This window comes from Phascolarctos cinereus, unplaced genomic scaffold, assembly GCF_003287225.1.
Source record: "Phascolarctos cinereus isolate Bilbo 61053 unplaced genomic scaffold, phaCin_HiC Scaffold_9;HRSCAF=440, whole genome shotgun sequence".
Classification (NCBI taxonomy): Eukaryota; Metazoa; Chordata; class Mammalia; order Diprotodontia; family Phascolarctidae; genus Phascolarctos; species Phascolarctos cinereus.
This window is the reverse complement of record NW_027556402.1, coordinates 4,520,675-4,526,658: the sequence shown is the minus strand read 5'-3', so window position 1 is coordinate 4,526,658 and position 5,984 is coordinate 4,520,675. Positions and strand designations below refer to the sequence as shown.

The following is a 5,984-nucleotide window of genomic DNA, read 5'->3' as shown; positions in this document are numbered from 1 at the left end:
ATTACCATGATGGTTATTGGACTTAGAGAAAAATGGTTCTCCTCAGCCTTGCAAAGATGTGGAAAGTTCCTTTGATTCTCCAGGAAGAGAAACATTGATATGAGCAAATATCAGGCAGAGCCAGAACTAGGGTAGGGCTACCAGGGCTTTGTTCCATGATACTAGACTCTAAAGGGGAATGGTAGTGGGTACACTCCTTCAATAGCATGGAAACAACTAAATTAATTACCTTCTTAGCAATAATAAGTGATTGAAATGGGCTAGCACTTCCTCCCTCATCCCAGGTGAACTACTTACTGAAGGCCTTCCCCTCCTTGACATCCACCCCCATTTTCCCACCCCCACTTCCTTTCCAGAAGCAGATTCACAGTATCTTAGTGTCTCCACTATCTCAACTCTACCCTGAAGATGAATTGAGGGCAAATTTTGTGCCAGGACTTGCCATGGGTTAAAAAAATTTCTACTTACAACTCTGGAAGACTACAGGTTTCTCCAGTCCTCTCTTGCCCAACATAACCACCTTGGGGGCATTTGGACATATCCAACCTCCAGTTAGAATATCTTGGACAAATTCATCATTGGGCCCTGTTTGCCTGTTACACGTATTTTTCTGTAGACTAACTCTTCAGGCCAGACCTCCTTTCATTTAAGGTTCCTGCTCTACCCTGGCCCAGCCCACCCACGTCCATGTTCAAACATTGTTCATTCTTCCAAGTATAGATTCGGACTTGACCATCCAACCAAAATGACTCTCTCCGAAGTCACTGATGACCTCTTCACTGCCAAATCTAGTGGCCTTTTCTCACTCCCTCTCCTTCTTGACCTCCCTGCAGCCTCTGCTGCGGTCAATAACACTCTTCTCCAGGAAACGCTCTTCTCTCCAGGTTTTCATCACACCTCTCTGGCCTTGTGCTCCTGCTACCTTATTGATTGCTCTTTCTTAGTCTGCCTTGCTGGATCCTCATCCAGATCGCACCCTCCAACTGCAGGTGTCCCACAGGACTCTGTCCTGGACCTGCTTCTCTACTGCCTCTGTACTATTTCAACTGGTGATCTCATCAGCTCCTGTGGATTTCATTATCATCTCTGTGCAAATGATTCATAGATCTAATTGTGCAGGCATAAACTTCTTTCCTGACCTCCACTCTCATGTTTCCAAATGCCTATTGGACACATCAAAATGGGTATCCCACAGACATCCTGAACTTGATGTGTCCAAAGCTGAATGCATCATCTCTCCATGCCAAAGCCTCCTCTATTACTCTTGAAGGGAACACAGTCCTCTCAGTCACCCAAGTTCAAAACCTAGGTGTCACCCTCCACTCTTGCACACACACCCCCATATCCAATCAATTGTCGAATACCGTCATTTCTACCTTTGTGACATCTCTCATATACAGCCTCTTTTCTCCTCTGACCCTACCACCACCTTGCTGGAGACCTTCATGTCTGGACTATTCAACTGATGTACTGGTTAATCTCCCTGCCACAAATCTTTCCCCACTCTAGTTCATCCTCCAGTCAACTGTCAAAGTGATCTTCTTAAAGGATTGGTCTGACCACGTCACCCCCAAAACTTGATCAATTCCAGTAGCTCTGTATCATCTCAAGAATAAAATATAAAATCCTCTGGTTGGCATTCAAAGCCCTTTAAAATCAAGCCCCTTCCTACCTTTCTAGTCTTCTATTACCTTCCTACACCTCCTACCTCCACCATATACTACAAGAATCAATGACACTGTCCTCCTTGCTGTGCCTGGCACAAGGAACATCTCCAGATGCCAGATATTTTCACTGGCTGTCCCTCACAACTGGAATGTTCTTTGTTTTCATCTTGGCCTCCTAGCTACTATAGGAAGCCTCTGCAAATCCAATCAGTCAATAAACATTAAGTGCCTACTACGTGCCAAGTACTGTGCTAAGTACTAGGGATACAAAAGGAAGCAAAGGACAGTCTCTACCTTCAAGGAGCTTACAATCTAATGGGGAAGACAACATGCAAACAAATACAAAGCAAGCTATATATAGGATGAATAGGAAGTACTTGACAGAGGGGAGACACTAGAATTAAGAGAGGCTGAGGAAGGCTTTGGTAAAAGAAGGAACATTAGTTGGGACTTAAAAGAAGCCAGGGAGGTCAGAAGTCAGGAGCAGAGGAGGGAGGGCATTCCCACTTAATGGTAGTGCATTACCTTCAACAGTATTGATTATCTCCAATTTAACCTGGCTTATTTGCCCATAGTTGTGAGTTCCTTGAGAGCAGGGACTATCTTTTACCTTCCTTTGCACCCCAGCACTTAGCACAGTGCCTGGCACACAGTAGGCACTTAATAAATGTTTATCAACTGACTGACTTCTAAGGGAAATAATTCCAAATGTGCTGAAATTGTGAAAGAAGGAAAACATTGATTTTAGGATTTGGACACAATTAACGTTTCAAATGCTTTCTGGTAACAGAAGAAAAGCAGCAGGAAAAGTGATGGATGTTGCCATTTAACTGGTATAAGGAAACTCCCTCTGCTAATGTAGGTTACCACTTTGCAATTTACAGCCTGGCACACTGCAAGGTTCAGTGGCTTGCCCAGAGTTGAACAACCAATATGGTTCAAAAACAGAGTGTGAACCTGTCTTCTTGACTTTGGGATCAGCTTTCTTTTTACTATACCATATCAGAGCTCTTTGATGCAAAAAATATTTTTCCCATTTGACAGGTTCTCTTCTAATCCTTGTTGCATTGATTTTGTTCATAAAGAACCTTTTCCTTTTTTTTAGAGTCTTCTGTGTATTTATTGTTTTACAGCAGAATGCCCAACACAGATCAGCATAACTGCCAAATAGTCAGCTGTGCAAAATAGTATACATAGTGCTTAAGAACAAATGGGAGACATGATTTCTTTTTAAATAAATACTTAAACACAAATTTATGGTCCTACAAAAGAGCATTTAAACTAGATGGTCTAAGTTGATCTGCCTCCTTGGACCCATAGTAACTGTTATTTCCCAAAAAAACAGTAGAATCAATATACTGAATCATCATCAGTTCCACTGTGTGAATAATGGATCACAATAAATGAGTCCCTTTTTCTAAGTGCATTTCCTGGCTCCCCTACAAACATGATCTGACCTGGATCAGACAACAGGAATTTCTTGAAGGTCAATGGTCCAAAATGCTAAGTATGGTTAAGTATTCTACAAGATCTCTATTCACTGGTTCCTTTAGTTAGGATGTACTTAGATTACTTTCTTCAATTCATGTACAGGACAAGCATGAAAGCTACACCCAAGCCTCTAAGAACATCGGACCAGGCACCCTTGAAGAAAGCTTTGCCGTCCTCATCTTTAGCAATCTTCCTGCAGCAGTCAATTGTCCCAGCATATGAGATATCAGCTCCTTTGCGCCCAGACCGCATCATCATTCGCCCACCTTACTGTATCAAAGGGATAGGAGATCACACCTGCTAGGGCAGTCACCATTTGGGCAATCATCCAACTTATCACAATGTGAGTGTTCTTGGGATCTGGGAGCATACCTTTTGCAGGGTCATAGATTCCAAAGTAAGCTGCTCTATAGATAATGATACCCTGCACTGAAACACTGAAACCTTGATACAAGCCATGAATTCCATCAGACTTGGTGATTTTCACAAGGCAATCTCCCAGGCCTTTGAATTCTCTCTCAGTGCCAGATTTCCCAACATCAGCTGCCAAGAGGGTTCTCGCAAAATCCAAGGGGTAGACAAAGCTGAGGGAAGGGGCTCCAGCTGCACCACCAGAGGCAAGATTGCCAGCAAAATACCTCCAAAACTGTGTGTGCTTGTCCACTCCTCCCCAAAACACCTGCTTATACTTATCCTTAAAGGCAAAGTTAAGGGCCTGGGTGGGGAAATATCTGATGACATTGGCTAAGTTACCCCGCCAGAAGGATAGGACCCTTTGTTCCTTTGGAATTCGGACTCTACAATCCATTTGTGCCTTTGTACTGCTTATCTGCAGCAATTTGCTTACTTGCATGTTGTACCTGCAATATTAGCTTCACTCTCTCGATGGCAGCTGCAATGCCACTGGCCAGGAAGTCCTTGGCGAAGGAGATTGCCTGTTCCGTCAGTGGTTATGGGAGGGAAAAAGGTGTTGGAGTTGGAGAAAGAAAGCCAGAGAGAGAGGGCCCGAAAGCTGGGAAACTTCCTGCTACCCGCACAGCCACTTGCTACAGCTCAGACCGAAAGCAAGAACCTTTTCCTACACCATGACTGTGTCATTTGTAATAGCAAGAGACAATCCAGGCCCATTGTCTCTGGTGCAAACTCAACTCTGAATGATATATAGTAGAAGCTGATTTTGAAGGGAAGCCCAAGCCCTCAGAGGACCACCCCTGGGCCATGCCTGGAAGTAAAGACTTTGCTTTTATGCCCTTGGCCATGAAGGATTGGATGAGTCCCAAGCATTCTGCTCCCAGACTGAGAGCTCAGAAAACCTACTAAAATTTTTCTTGGGTCTCCAGTGAAAGAAATTTCTTGTCTCATATGCTCTAGTCAAGTCAACAAGTATCTATTAAGTGCCTACTGTGTGCCAGGTATTTGCTAAGATCTGTATACACATGGACAGAATTCTGTCATTAGTAAACCCCAAAGGAGAGAAGACAAATGCAAATCAATATCTTAGGAATAGAATTTTCCCTCTTCTCTAGGCAAAAGGTCAGGGATGCTGGCCAAAGGAATGGGACTCTAGACAGTAACAAGGAAAAGGAGAAACTGCAGGCATTTTATACCCTGTCAAGAAACAGGGAGTGCCACAAGACTGGCTGCGTTGGGCACCATGCTGTATTCATAAAACTCTGGAAGAAAATTACTCCAATGGGAAAGAAAGATGCAGGGGACCAAACCTATTTGAACCTGCCAGGTTCAAAGGCCTAAGTGTACTGCCCCATCCTTGTCTCCCGAAGCACTTGTTGCCATGAGCATCTGTTGCCACAAGGCAAGTGATGACAGCAGATCTGGATGGATAAGAACCAAAGTGGTGCCACAGTCCAGCTCTTTGGGGGCTTCATCCATGATAGTCACTTCACTCCTGGCTCCATTCATTCTGAGCACTGTTCCGTCTTCCACCAGCTGCCTTGCCCACCAGGGGATGACTGTCCTAGGGCCTGCTGTAGTGATTCTTGAGCTCCTGGATGGGATCCCCATTTCATGAGAGGCCCTAGCCATCTTGCTTGCTTTAATCCCAGTTCCATTCACTCTGTGGACTACGTGACCTACCCCATCAACAGCCTTATCCTTCCCCACATATCCCCACATACAATTTTCCAACTCCCTTTTCTGTTTTGCCTTTGCACACTAGACCACAAACCCTTTGAAAACAGGGGTTGTCTTGTTTCCTCGTGGTTTTGTATCCTTCACACTTAGCCCAGTGCCTGGCACAGACCAGTGCTACTAATGCTCCATTATCTATCTGGCTAGCCATCTATCCATCATCCAGCTGTCTAATCTAGCTTTCTATACATCCAGCCAGCCAAGGAAGGGAGCCATGGACAGAGTGAAGTAAAGGTTAACATAACATCTCCCAAAGGTTTCTGTAAACCCATAGGAAATGACCAAAAGGAAGAGATGATCCCTTCAACATGAGCACTCTCTCATGCTATTTCATAGAGACATAATAGATTTTCAAAGTGTTTCATAGAAATTTACTTTGATCTCCACAACTCTGGGAATTACATATGACAGCTGTTTTCTTTACAGGCAAAAAGACTGAGTCTGAGACAGATTGAGTGACTTTTTCAGGGTCACACAGCCCCCTAAGTGTCAGAGGTAGCATTTAAACCTAGATTTTCCTGACTCTAAGTCCACCATTCAGTCCACTGGGTTATCCTCAAAAGTCTGGCTTTAGCAAAATTCTGGTTAGCCAGATTAGAAAAAGGAAAAAAGATAAATGAGAAAAATAGACAGATCAGCTTCATAATTGAGTCATTAGTATTTAACTCCATTCCTGGG

General features: G+C 43.9%; 1 pseudogene; it reads right to left on the bottom strand.

Annotated features, from left to right (window-relative positions):
- Positions 1–3,231: 3,231 nt before the first annotated feature.
- Positions 3,232–4,105, bottom strand: LOC110222992 (ADP/ATP translocase 3 pseudogene; annotated as a pseudogene).
- Between the last annotated feature and the right edge of the window lie 1,879 nt (positions 4,106–5,984).